The sequence below is a fragment of the Vigna unguiculata genome, chromosome 10, assembly GCF_037176805.1.
Source record: "Vigna unguiculata cultivar grain cowpea cultivar isolate G323 ecotype 2 chromosome 10, ASM3717680v1, whole genome shotgun sequence".
Taxonomy (NCBI): domain Eukaryota; kingdom Viridiplantae; phylum Streptophyta; class Magnoliopsida; order Fabales; family Fabaceae; genus Vigna; species Vigna unguiculata.
Genome location: NC_140801.1, coordinates 32,804,747 through 32,819,577, shown reverse-complemented (window position 1 = coordinate 32,819,577; position 14,831 = coordinate 32,804,747). Strand labels below are relative to the sequence as shown.

At 32.4% G+C, this 14,831-nt stretch overlaps 2 pseudogenes across 1 annotated transcript; both read right to left on the bottom strand.

The window, feature by feature from the left end:
- Positions 1-7,642: 7,642 nt before the first annotated feature.
- Positions 7,643-10,814, bottom strand: LOC114166584 (putative disease resistance RPP13-like protein 1; annotated as a pseudogene). The gene is made up of 2 exons (XR_014985242.1): positions 8,324-10,814; positions 7,643-7,935 (listed from the first exon to the last, which is right to left on the bottom strand). The product of XR_014985242.1 is annotated as a putative disease resistance RPP13-like protein 1 (transcript).
- A 1,291-nt stretch (positions 10,815-12,105) lies between these two features.
- Positions 12,106-12,898, bottom strand: LOC146882406 (secreted RxLR effector protein 161 pseudogene; annotated as a pseudogene).
- Between the last annotated feature and the right edge of the window lie 1,933 nt (positions 12,899-14,831).

Sequence of the window (14,831 nt, the reverse complement as noted above, 5' to 3'; positions counted from 1 at the left end):
CTTAAGACGAGCGTTGTGGGGTGCTCATACCTTCCCCATGTAACCGACTCCCAAATCCAAATTTGGTTTCGAAGACCATTCTTTTAAGGTTTTTCTATAGTTTTCCACAATAAACTATGGTGGCGACTCCTCTATTTTTTTTATATTATTTTCGTCGTCCCGCGCGATCTCGGTTGCGACAGATGGCGACTCCATTGGGACTTTTTTTGAGAGTCGATCCTATTAGTTGAGGGTGCAAAATATATGTTGTTTTTATATATTTGTTTTCCCCTTGTCTTTTGTTTTATTTCGTGTATATTTATCTATCTTTATTTATCTTGATGCCATGTTTACTCTTTAATGTCCTCATATGATTATATTGTTAAAATTATTGAACCCTAGGGTAGAAGACAATTGCTATATCTATCTGGGAATTTTATGGTTATTTTGCATGTGTGGGTTTGGGTAGTCTTAGGTTGCTCCTTTCACACACTACACATGGTAGGCTAGTGCATTCATTTTAATATTGGGGTCCTATACCCGGGCCTGAGTTAGCCGTAAGGAGTTGAGGTCCAACGATTGTTATGCTAGATCTTGGATCTAGTTGACTATTGGGAAGACTTCATCTAGAGTTTGCTTCCTCTTGACATGCCACATCTGTTAGGTCGCCTATCATTGTGGATTATGTATTGAGGTTGACTTCAGCTCTAGAGACCTGTGAGATAATTTAGAGCTATCCTTGGAAGAATCATATAAAAGCCCATAGACCAGAAAATAGATTTTTTATACACCTTCTAGGACACAAAGGGAGCGTGCATTATTTTTTTTTTAATATTCTCTTTTTTATAAAATTAAGTAGTTAATTTTTAATTGTGTCATATTTGCATCAACGTATCAATAAGGGCCTCTCGAGGCGCATACATGCATTACATCCACATTTTGTCTTCATTCATGCATGATACCATGCACATAGTTTTAAGGTAAATAACATTTTTACATTCACTTGACACGTAGCATGGATCTACTTTGGATTCATGTCACAATGTATAATGCATAATATTCATCCCATTGTTTTTTTATGCCACCTTGCATAGTACATACCATACATACACTCACATGCATGTGCATCTAGGTAGTTTCCAAACTTAACATAACATGTATCATGTTTGCATCTTTATGTCGATTTGCATAATGTATAACATGCATCCATATGTTGTTAGAGTATATATACATGTATATAGGTAGCTTCCAAATTTGTAGGATTTTGCATTTTCATGTCATTTTGCTTAACACATAACATGCATCAACATATCTTGAAAAAAAGTTTCACTATAATAAATTCAAAATTAATTGTTTCCCATTTTTTCTTAATAAATTCATGAAATCTTGCGAAAGGTGAAAAGAAAAGAAGGGGAGAAAATAAATTATTCTTTGGTCAAATCAGTTAGTTGAATATTTTTTTAACGAAAAGTGGCATGCTTTTGAAACATTGTTCTAATATGTGTACATGGAATTGCTCAAATTTACTTCCTTTCCCATCCCATTTCCCATCACCTTTCTCCAATAAACCTTTTCTTTGTATTCCATGGAGGATCATCATAAAGGGGCATGTGCCTTAAAATGAATTAAAATTGAAGTAAGTCTTTGAACGCAAAAAAAAAAAGGAAAAAATGAAGAAAAGTCTGCTAGACTGAAAAATGGCAGTCTAGGCAAAAAGTTAGACAACAAAAAAATAGAAAATAATACAAAAAAAGTAAGGGCAAAGTAGGGGCAACCTCTACTGTGATTGAATTTTTTTTTTCCTTTTGGATTAAAGCTTTTGAAATTAAAACAATCATGAGTTGAAATGATATTCCTTTGTTACCCATTTTGAGCCTATAAAAAAAATTAAAATTTCTTTTTTAATTACCCTGAACATGGGTCACCTTTCCACTAAAGTTAACATGATGTTTGCATCTATTTCATTTGACTTGTGATTCACCAATAAAAGATTAAAAAAGTTTGGAAGACAAAAAAAATTGGTTATGCAAAAAAAGAAAAAAGAGAAACAAGAGTTGGAAAGTGAAAAAAAGTGGTGAGCCAAGGTAGTCAAATGAATTTTAGGTGCAACCTTAGATAAAGACCCTTGTTTTAAATAACCTTTATACCATTTACTTTGAGCCTTCATTATCCATTGCTTTTATATCCCTTAGCCTTGGCCACAATACAAGCCTAATAAAGTCCACACAAATCAATGATTGGTTGTTGTTTTTCCAAAACTTTAATTTAGAGGAAAAAAAAGAGGATGTTACATAATTTAGTTTTTAGAAAAGGGTATAATATTAGCAACCATTTTTTTATAATAATTTGAATAAATATCTTGTATTTACACTTATGTGTCTCTTTTGTTGTCAGTCGGGGAAGGTATTATTTTAATTAGAAGCAAATATTCCCAATAATAATGCTTTAGAGAATTATACGATTTTAATATTTAGAAGAAAATGTTCCTGATAATAATTAGAATCAATTATATGAATTATATGTTAGGATTTGATCGCAATCTTTATGTGACAGAAAATATGATTCTAGTAATTACATGCAATATTTCGTTAATAATTATAATTAATACCGTGGATATTATGCAATGATTTAATGGCTATAATATGTTTCATCAAGACCGATTCCTTCCTCATATATTTTGTTATAATTAAAGACTAGGATCTTAGTGGTACCCCAAGGTGTCTATATAAGCACAAGAATTTCTCTAATGCAAAACACAGAAAAAATTCGAAAAACCTCTCTCCTTTTTATTACTAGAGCACGCGTAAAAGGTGGTCACGGTAAGGTAAATTCCCTTTACTCCTAATGCTTTTCATGATTCTCTTATAATATCAAATATATGATCGTTTGAACTGTTGTATGATTAAATGTGTTTGGGGTTCTCATGTTAGATGATTTTGGGTTTGTCATTGAAGTGCTCAACCTCATTCCCTTTATTTTTATCTTGATAAATAAAAAGGTTTCCTTCATAGGTTTTAATTATCTTAATAAATAAAAAAATTATATCTTTCTTTTATATAAGTATTGAATGCCATGTCAAATCGCGGACTTGCTTGATAATCAAAACACTCTTTCATAGGCCTTTAATTCTTTTTTAAAAAATTAATAATAATAAAAAATAAAAATTATAAAATCATCTTAAATATCATGTCAAATCTTGAATTTGCTTGATAACTAAATCTTTATCATGTAGAATCTCGGGTTCTCTTGATAGTAATAAAATATACATAAAAATCTAGAAAATTAAAAAAAAAAACAAAATAGTAATATCAAACAACAAATTTTTTACAAAGAACTACGTTATCTATGATTTTCCAAATGGAAATACGTAGGAGCAAGGTACAATCCTCGTCGGGCCTAAAAAATAAAAAAATAATTTGTTTTAATCTTTAATATTTTGTATGTGTTTTTTGATTTTGTTTAATTTTTTGGGGAATAACAAATATTTTAAGCATCAAATTCTACTTTGCACACTTAATTAAAGAGGGAATCGTCTTAAGACGGGCGTTGTGGGGTGCTAATACCTTCCTCACGTAACCGACTCACGAATCCAAATTTGGTTTTAAAGACCATTCTTTTAAGGTTTTTCTATAGTTTTCCGCAATAAACTATGGTAGCGACTCCTCTATTTTTTTTAAATTATTTTCGTCGTTCCATTGCGATCTTGATTGCGACAGTTATCCTCATCTTCTATGAAGCCAAACCTATTTGATGTAAGTTATTTACTTTCTTCTAATTTTATAATAATTATTGTTCATATTAATATACTTTTATTTTGTTTATCATGTTAAGAATTACAACAACGTAAACTTCAACTAGGGACTTGTTAAGCATCATGATTACTACAGTCGCATCTGAATCAGCATTCAACATTGGTTCTAAGATTCTTAATAAGTATAGAAATTGTCTGTTGTCAACAAGTGTGGAGGCAATTATTTGTACTTCTAGTTGGAAGCATGGTTTTTATGATGGTAAATTGTATATTATAGATGTCTTCAATTCCTTTTTATTCTTATACAAATTTTTTATATTGTAATTTTTTCTTTATTTTATTTTGTTTAAAGATGATGAAGACAATGACAAAGATAGAAAAGTAGAGGAGACTTGTTCCAATGCTGCCTCTAATGATCCTGGAAGTGATACAGAGTGACATTTGGTATTTGTTTCTAATTTATTGAATTGTCTTTTCATTGTAAAGCATCCTCACTTATTGAATTGCCTTTTTTTTTAACAGAAGTTGGATTGAGTTCAAATTTGTTGGGTTGGAATTAGATTACTGGAATGTGAATTTTGAATGACAAGGCTGATTGCAATTGTTCCAAAAGAGTCGCAGGAGAATACAGGCAACACTGTTTCAACATTGTTTTAGATTTTATTTTGTTTCTTGTAAGGGGAAATTTGTAATTTCCTTGGATAGTCAAATTAGTTAGTTCAAATTACTTTCTCAGGAGCTTTATTCGTGAAACTACTCTTCATTGCATGCATTTTTGTTCTATTTCCAATTCCCTTTATTGCTCTGTTTTCCCTCTACTGTTGCCATTTTTTTAAATCACAAGTCATACGGGCTGGCCTATTAGCCCGTCACGGGACGGGACGGGCTGAAGTTTCTGGCCTTTTTTCTCTTAATGGGTTCACCCGTCCCTGCCCGTTTTCAACGGGCCAAAAATGGGCCGAGCCAAAATGGGCTGGGCTAGCCCATTTTGCCACCCTTAGTTTTTGGTCAGTGACTTAATATTCTCATGTAAGAATCTTTGGGTGTGGTGTATATGTTCCAATTTCCATACCAAAAAGAGACTATGATGGATCCTCAGATGATGATTAAGAATATATGTTGGATATGATTCTCCTTCAATAATAAAATATTTTGAACTCCCAACATGAGACTTATCTATAGTTCGACTTTTCGACTGTCACTTTGATGAATACGTTTTTCCAACATTAGGGACTGAAAGAAAACAATTGGAAAAAGATATTGGTTGGAATGAATTATCATTATCTCGTCTTGATCCTCGTACAAAAGAATGTGAACTAGAAATTCAAAGGATAATTCATTTACAAAATTAGTCAATCAATTACCTTATGTTTTATTGATATTGATTTGTGAAAAGACATTTTCAATGGTATTGGATGCAACAATGTTGCAATATTTGATTATCCTAGTTGCATAACAAGGTCTGCATTTACATCTAATGGATGATGTTACAGCTTATTTGTACAATTCTCTTGAGAGTGATATTTATATGAAAATCCCTGAAGGATTTAATTTTCCCAACAAGGGAAATTCTAAAGAGGTTTATTCAATAAAATTGAACAAGACCTTTTATTGATTAAAGCAATCAAGACGTGTGTGGTATAATTGTCTTATTGAATACTTGTTAAAAGAAGGATATAAAAATGATCATTTTTTCCTTGTTTTTATATGAAAATATTAGAAAATGAATTGTTTATGTAGATGACATAAACATTGTTGGAACTCCCAATGAGCTCACAAAGGCAATTGATTGCTTAAAGAAAGAATTTGAGATGAAGGATTTTTGAAGGGCAAAGTCTTACATGAAATTAGAAATTGACTATTTAAATAAAGGTATTTTTATACATCAAGAGGCTTATATTATTAATTTGCTTTAAATGTTCTAAATGGACAAGTCACGTCCATTATGCACTCTAATAGTTGTGAGGTCGTTAGATGTTGATAAAGGCTCTTCTTAGACCTCAAGAAAATGATGAAGATCTTCTTGGTCCAGAAGTACCATATCTTAGTGTCATAGAAACACTAACGTGTCTTGCTAATTATACTCGGCCTGATATTGCATTTGTTGTAAATTTTTTGAGCAAGATATAGTTCTTCAACTACAAGAAGAAAATGGTTTGGAGTAAAACATATACTTTGTTACCTAAGGGTACTACAGATATGAGCTTATTTTATCCAAATGATTCAAAATAAGACCTAATGGGTTATGCATATGCATGTTATTTTACATATCTTCACAATGTCACAATGGTTGATCACAGACAGAATATTTGTTCACATGTGGTAGCACAATGATTTCATGATGGTATATGAAACAAACCTTAAACAACAACATAATCTAATCATACATAATTATTTGGAAAGTTATGAATATGTTTGGTTAAAGTCTATAATTCAACATGTGCAAGAAACTTGTGGCTATCTCCAACAAAGATGGAATCAACAACCATATATAAAGACAATAATGTATTGTTCAATTGAAAGGATGATATAGATATCCAAGAGATTCATTCATGTGAAAATCGGGCAGGTCTATTTATAAAGTCTTTGCCAAGAAGAACTTTTGAGAAATTGGTTCACAAGATTGGACTCCGTCATCTTAATAATGTAAGTTTACATGAGGGTGAAGAAATAGAAGAGGTAAAGAACAATATTATACAAAATGGTGTACTCTTTTTCCTTCATTACGTTTTTATCCTAAAGAATTTTTCCTAGTAAGGTTTTAACGAGGCACATTCTCTTATAAATGGACACCTTAGGGGGAGCATTATGAATTAATGGTCGTCTATTGATTTGATACAATTACTCATATGATTGATATGATTGATACTTATATAATTTATTTATTATTAATCTTTATGTAAATATATTTGTATTAACTAGTTGATTTGTTTCCTTTATGGGTTACATGTTGTATTTATAAGTAGACTCTTCCTATCAATAATCATACACAAAAAAGTTACTCCATATCCCGTCTCCTTCTAATTAGTATTTTTTTAATTTTTTTTAATTTTTTAATTTTTTTAAGATGTGTTAAGTGAGCATTGTGACACGTGTTAAGTCATTGTCAAATCCTCAATTTGCTCCCATTTATTTTACTTTGATTCAAATCAGTCTTATTTTGCTGTTAAATTGAACAATTTTATTTCTTTCTAAATTGAGATCAAATTTAACTTTTATATAAATATTATAAAGATATTTTTATCAAAACTGATATTTTTTATTAAATATTTTTCACAAGATTAAGTTTATTTAAATTTATATTTACATTAAATTTTATTTAAATTTTGTTTTAAAATTTTAGATGTATTTATATTAATATTTTATTACATTAAACTTTAATATTATTTTTTGATTTGAATTTATATTTAAAATAATTGTACATAAATTTTTATCGATTTATAAATTTATATTTTAAATATTTGTTTAATATTATATATTTATAGTTTTCATACAAATTTTAGAACTGGTTTAAAAATAACGATATTGTTCAATCTAAAAAATAAAAAGTTACGACCGAATTGAATAAAAATAATAAATACAAAAATCAAATTAAGTTGACATATAACATAAAAATGACTTCTTTTTAATCTACAAACTCACTTGACAAGTAGCAAAGTTTATTTTTTAAATTAAAACATTAAAAAAAATCACGAATATTTTCTTTGTTAAGAAAACCAGGTCACGATCCTCCATTCAAAATTTTATACTGATCTTTCTTTACAGTAATAATATTTCATATTCAAACACCTCTTAATTAAATATAATTATGGATAATAACTAACATTAACATAAACATAGTAGTATTATCGGGATTATAGTTATCCATGAATATAATTCAAGTTAAGGAAAAAGAGTAATTTATTCGATATTTCAATGCTATATATTGTATTATTGCTAACCACACATTTTCTACTTTTAAATTGGATTAAATTACAAATTATATTTAAATATTTTGTTGATGGTTGGATATGATTATCCTTATACATTTAAAGGATTTGGACAAAAAACAGTGACGATTTTTTCCGTGTTTTAGATGTCATGACAAAACTGAAGAGAATGATAAATAATGTATCATACTTCTCTAGTGTTTGCAGTGCTATAACACAGCCATGGATCAGTGTTCTTCTCTTCAATTTTTTGATTGCTCCCTCTCCCGTCTTTATCTACAATTGTTGAGAAAAACAAAACTTTCACATATGTCAAACAGAGAATTCGAAATGGCTAGCGGTTGAAGAGGATGCGGCATTTTCAGTGTGTGCGCTACAAAATACTAAGAAAAATCTTGGTACTGACTACACTGACAAACTGATATGAATAACAAAAAGTGCTATACTTACTTCTGCAGTGAGTACTTTTAAATTAAAATGACATCACTATAAATAAAATATAAATAAAATAAAAGTTAGGTTTCGTTTAACCTTGCAATTCCAGTTAAAAGTATCAAACTCAAGAATTAAATAAGTTAACATGAAATGAAATGAAAAACAACATTGACAAAAATAGTTTGTCATGGTTATATGGTGATTACGTAAGTGAAAGAAGGAGAATTACCTGCTCATCATTCTTCCTCACTAAATCCATCTACCGTCAACTTTTATCCCACGGACATGGCAGATTTTAGGCCAAATTTGACGGTCCTTTACGTGACATCGTTTTTGCAGCCTTTCTCCAGCGATATTCTCCAGCTTTTTGCAATTTTTAATGAATAATTGTTACAATTTTTTAAATGCAAAGATTTGATGTAGCGGTAGGATAAATTGTCCATCCATATGGGAAATCTTGTTCCATTATAACCATTTATTCTGAGGGATTTCAGGTCTTGGTGAGGTTGTAACTTGCCCAGTACATCTAATTCAATTTGAAACTCTATGTTACTATCGTTACATAAAGACCATCGCAAGTGTAAAGTGTTAATGTACTTCTTATTCAATATCCCTGCTCCTAATGCTTCTTCACCATTAGTAACATTCTCTAATTTCTTAATAGTAAACCGGCCATGGAGATTTGGGAATCCTCCCAATTCTTTCATGCTATTCTCTTTATGCTTTCCCACAATGTATAAATCCAATTTCTGTAATTGATTTAGTTTCCCCATTCTTTTAGGCATCTCTTTTATGGAACTTTTACCAATTTCAAGATGACACAAGTTTACTAGATTTTGCATTGCACTAGGCAATTAGTCAGCCTAGAGCAAAAAGACAACCTCAAAGTTTGTAAATTATACGAATTGCACAATGACTCTGGCAGTGTTTCTATACCTGTAGAAGTGAGATCTAGATAACGCAAATGGATCAATTCACCTATTGAATCCGGCAGAACAAGCTGACATTCTAACCAAGAAAATGATAAAACCCTCAAGTACTTGAGCATCCACACTATAATACATGGTGTCTTTCTGTTTTTGAAGGGAGAATACTGAAAATAGGTTGGTAAGAAAGTTCTCGAAAATTTTACCCTGTCAAGAACTTCGGTATCTGAGACCGGATCACTTAATCTTGTAAAAGACAAATGGCGAGTCTTTCTATCAATTTTGGATTCTTTTCCATGTTCATCTGCACTGAAATAGAAATCCCCACCAAGGAAGGTTGCTAGATCATGCATCAGGTCATGCATCACAAAATGATTACCCCAATTCCAAGAACATTGGAAAAACGATCTTGAAACCAAATCGTCAAAATACTCCTGACCAACCTCTTCTAAAGTCTTTCCTTTCCTTGATGGTTTTACAAGATCTTCAGCCATATTAGTTTATCTTTTTGAAATTCATAATCCTTGGGGAACAGTGAACAATAAACAAAGCATCGTTTTAATTGTGGAGGGAGATAATTGTAACTAATCCTGAGTGCTGGGATAATCTTACACTGAGTTTCGGGAAGTTCCCAAATGTCACTTTCAAGTACATTATTCCAATCCCCTTATTGCGTGCTTTCTTTTCTAGAGATTCTCTATTGTGACTGCCTTCTGAGGGTGGAAATGCATGGCTTGCAAACACCAACCAACAATCTTCATCTGACAATTGTTTTAAATGATATACTTCAACAGTATGAAGAGGGACTCCAGCCGCTACACTTTCGTTGCGGGTTGTCACGAGAACTTTGCTCCCCCTAATCCCACTTAGAAATGGTTTTGTAAGACTACTCCAGCAATCACAATCCTCGATCCAAACATCATCCAAGACAATCAAGAATTTTTTACCTTTCAGCTTCTCCAGCAAGTAAAGTTGAATTAAGTTTAGATCACTCAATTTACAAGGCTTTTGCGTAATTTTCTCTAGCATAGTTTTTGTGACTTTCACAATGTCAAATATATCAGAAACACAAATCCATGCCTTCAATGTGCCATCGTTATACACAGATCGGGCCAAAGTTGTTTTCCCAACCCCACCCATGCCTACATCACTGTTATCCTCTAACACCAACTTCATTATGGCCTCCTTGTCTTTATCCCTACCGTACATACCATATCTACCTTCCAGAGATGTTGTCTGAGCATTCCATTGTTGATTGTTTTCCATCGCAATCTCCTTCAAATCGAGACTATCCTTTTGTTTTAAAATATCATCTAATCTTTCAACAATGTCTTCCAACTTACTAATATTAACAATCTTTTTCCTTTTGAAAAGGTGAGAAAAGGAATTGCTTACCTCCTTTTGAGTAGCAGCTTTAGTAGAAACTTCATCAAGTAAGTCATCAGCCTGGTAGACAAGATCATTGAGAAGATCGAGCCATTCTTTGACATTGGAGTTTGTGATTTGTTTCTGCTCAGCATCAGCAAGCACGACTTTAACCACAAGCAGCTGGCTCTTCATCTTTTGAAGCAATTTGTCAGGCTTTTTTCCCCGGATGAAGTTGACAAGCTCAGGGGAAGCTAGTTTGTCAAAAAGAACATCAATGAAAGTAGAAAGGATTGCACCACCTACAACGGCTAATGCCATGATTTCAACAGCAAACAAGTGATTATTTCTCAGAAAGGAAAGGAATTTCAGTCGACCTTTAAGTTGCGTAGCTCTGTGAAATACCTACCCTCAAAATTAACCGTTAGATATGTGATACATTAGTTAAAAATTCGATGGTAGAAATTGAAGACGCTCTTTTAAAGATAAGGTTCATGTTTCTATAATTTTTTAACATGGAGGGAATGTACCCACCATCTAAATTCACCGTGGATATATTAATTACAAATTCAACGGTTGAGACTGAATACGTTGATTTGAGTTAATTAAAGATATTCAGTATATCTCCCTTTTCATTCTTTGTGTCTATGAAAATATTTATGAAACAGAGTGATATTGATTGTCACGGAGCCTAGTCCAAATATTGTTGATGACACAATGTCTGTAGCAATTTCAAGGACTGAATTTAGCTGTAAAGAGGCTTTGTTTTGCTTTCCTAAAGCCAATTGACATTATATAAAATTGTCTAAAAGACGTACAAGTTGGATTTTAAGAATTTTGTACAACTCTTGGTTGGCATGTTTTGTTTATGAGACATTGGGGACTGAGGTGACACCATTCCGTATGGAGCCAATTTAGGTAGGTATGTAAAACAATTAAGGATCTTTAAGAGTTATGATTCTCACTCGATAAAACATAACAGAGTACTAACCTTGATCCATGAGAGATTCTATGAATATGCGTTCTTCAAATTTGTAATCTTGTGTGCTCTTCAATTACCGTTTCCCAATCTATCTCTTTGCCTTTCTTTCTCTTCTCACACGTTCTTGATGGGTTACTGTGAAAAGAACCTTATGGCCAGAGACAGAACCCCAATTCCTTTTATAAACCAATGTCCATCAAGTTGGTTTTATTTTATCTTTATCTTTATGTTATTTTAATATCACTTCCCATAATAATAACCAATAAGCCTTTATATTTTATTAAATCACAATTGGGCCCATCATAATATTTCAAATGAGTCACTAATAGAATTAATTCGTTAATTAATTCTAACATTCTCCCACTTGACTCATATGATGTCATAACATTATGTGATTTAATACATAAACATAATGCGCAATAAAAGACCTTGTATAAATTGGTTCCATCATTATTCATAATTAAAGATACAGAAATAATAAGAGTCATGGCGGTCACACATCATTTGATCGACATGATCCCTTCCATGTACTACTATATCATCTCTTTCTCCTTAATATGACCTTAAAAAATGAGAAGTCCATAATGGGTTCAAACATAATGTCATTTTACAAAGCAATAACATAACATAATTTGTTTTCTTCATCATAATTTGCATGCATAAACATAAAGAAGAAAACACAGATTTCAGAAATTTATACATAAGGGAGCTCAGAGTGTCACATAAACATTCAAAACATTAACATTCAACATTCACTAGTAGACATAATGCCCATATTCTTTACATGACCAGCATACAATTTGGGCGATAACCCTTTTGTTAAAGGGTTAGCAATCATAAAATCTGTGCTAATATGTTCTATTGACACTTTACGTTTCTGAACTTCTTCTTTAACTGCAAAGTATTTCAACTCCATATGTTTAGCACCTTTAGAATACTTGTCGTTTTTAGAAAAGAAGACTGCTGCGGAATTATCACAATAAATTTTCAGCGGCTTGGAAATACTGTCGACTACTCCAAGTCCTGAAATAAAGTTCCGCAACCAATTAGCCTGAACTATGGCCTCAAAGCATGCCACAAATTCAGCTTCCATGGTGGATTCAGCAATGACAGACTGCTTCGCACTTTTCCATGAAATCGCTCCTCCGGCTAAAAGATACACATAACCAAATGTAGACTTTCTTGTATCCACACAATCGGCAAAGTCTGAATCTGTATAACTTATCACTTCAAGGTGATCAGATTTTCTATAAGTAAACATGTGATTCTTTGTTCCTTGTAGGTATCTTAAAACTTTCTTTGCAGCTTTCCAATGCTCCAGACCTGGATTACTTTGGTATCTACCAAGCATACCAACTGCAAAGCTAATATCTGGCCTCGTACATGTTTGAGCATACATCAAACTCCCAACAACAGATGCATAAGGGATATTTTCCATCTGTTTCCGTTCCAAATTATTCTTTGGACATTGCATGAGACTAAACTTGTCTCCTTTATGTATTGGAACAGGAGATGTTGAACATTTATCCATTCTGAATCTCTCTAAAACTTTATTAATATATGCATTCTGAGACAAACCTAACAGTCCTTATGATCTGTCACGGAATATTTCTATTCCTATCACATAGTATGCCTCATCCATATCTTTCATTTCAAAGTTATTAGAGAGAAACCTCTTAGTCTCACTTAATAGATCAAGATCATTAGTCGCAAGCAAGATATCATCAGCATATAGAATCAGAAATATAAACTTACTCCCACTGACCTTCAGATATATACACCGATCAACGGTGTTTTACTTAAATCCAAAGGACACAATAGTATCATTGAACTTAAGATACCATTGTCGAGAAGCTTGTTTAAGTCCATATATCGATCTCTTAAGTTTACACACCATGTGCTCCTTTCCTTCTTCAGCGAACCCCACCGGTTGGTCCATATAGACATCCTCTTCTAAATCCCCATTCAGAAAAGCAGTTTTAACATCCATTTGATGCAACTCAAGATCATAATGAGCTACTAATGCCATGATAATTCTAAAAGAATCTTTCTTAGAAACAGGCGAAAATGTTTCCTTATAGTCAATGCCATCCTTCTGAGTAAAACCTTTGGCAACAAGACGGGCCTTGTAACGTTCAATATTGCCTTGAGAGTCACGCTTAGTCTTAAAGACCCATTTACACCCAACTCTCTTGCATCCTTATGACAATTCCACAAGGTTCCATACATCATTATGTGCCATTGATTTAAGCTCATCTTTCATGGCATCTAACCACTTATCAGAATTATCACCATTAATGGCTTCTGAAAAAGAAATTGGATCATTATCAATACTTAAGTCATTTTCTGACTCTTGTAGATAAACCACATAGTCATTCAAAATAGCAAACTTTCTATCTCTGTGAGATCTTCTTAATACTATTTCTTGTGGTTGTTCTATTATCGGTTCATTATTAACCTCGAGATCATTAATTTGTTGTTCTTCTTGATTGTTGTGAATTTCTACAACATGTGGAACAACAACTCTTGATAAAGAAGTACTAGCTATAGGAACTTGTACTCTAACTTCCTTAATCTCCACATTTCGTGAAGCTTCACTCCCACTGGTTTCACCATTTTTAATGAACCGAGCATTTTCAGTTTCAATGATTCTTGTACTATGGGTAGGACAGTAAAACATATACCCTTTTGATTTTTCTGGATAACCAATGAAAAATCCACTGATTGTTCTTTCATCCAGTTTCTTTTCTTGCGGATTGTATATTCTTACCTTTGCCTGACAACCCCAAACATGCAGGTGTCTCAAACTGGGTTTCCTATTCGTCCATAAGTCAAAAGGAGTCTTTTGAACAGCTTTACTAGGAACCCTGTTCAACAAATACATGGCAGTCTTTAAAGCATACATCCACAATGATACAGGTAAACATGAATTACTTAACATACTCCTAACCATATCCATTAAGGTTCGATTACGCCTTTCTGATACACCATTTTGTTGTGGTGTGTCTAGCATTGTGTATTGAGCACAAATACCACGTTTCTCAAGGAACTTAGCGAACGAACCAAGATGTTGTCCACTTTCATCATATCTTCCATAATACTCACCACTTCTATCAGACCTTACGATTTTCACCTTTCTGTCTAATTGCCTTTCTACTTCATTTATATAAACTTCCAAGGCATTTACTAACTGAGATTTCTCATGCAGTAGATAGACATGTCCATAACACGAAAAATCATCAATAAAGGTGATGAAGTACTTCTCTTTATTGAAAGAATTTACATCAAACGGACCACATATATCGGTGTGTATGATTTCAAGAAGCTGAGTACTTCTCGTGGCTCCTTTCTTTGTGTGTTTAGTTTGTTTGCCTTTAATACAATCCACACACACATTCAGATCAGTAAAATCTAAATCCGAAAGGATTTCATTCTTTACTAATCTTTGCATTCTTTCTTTGGAA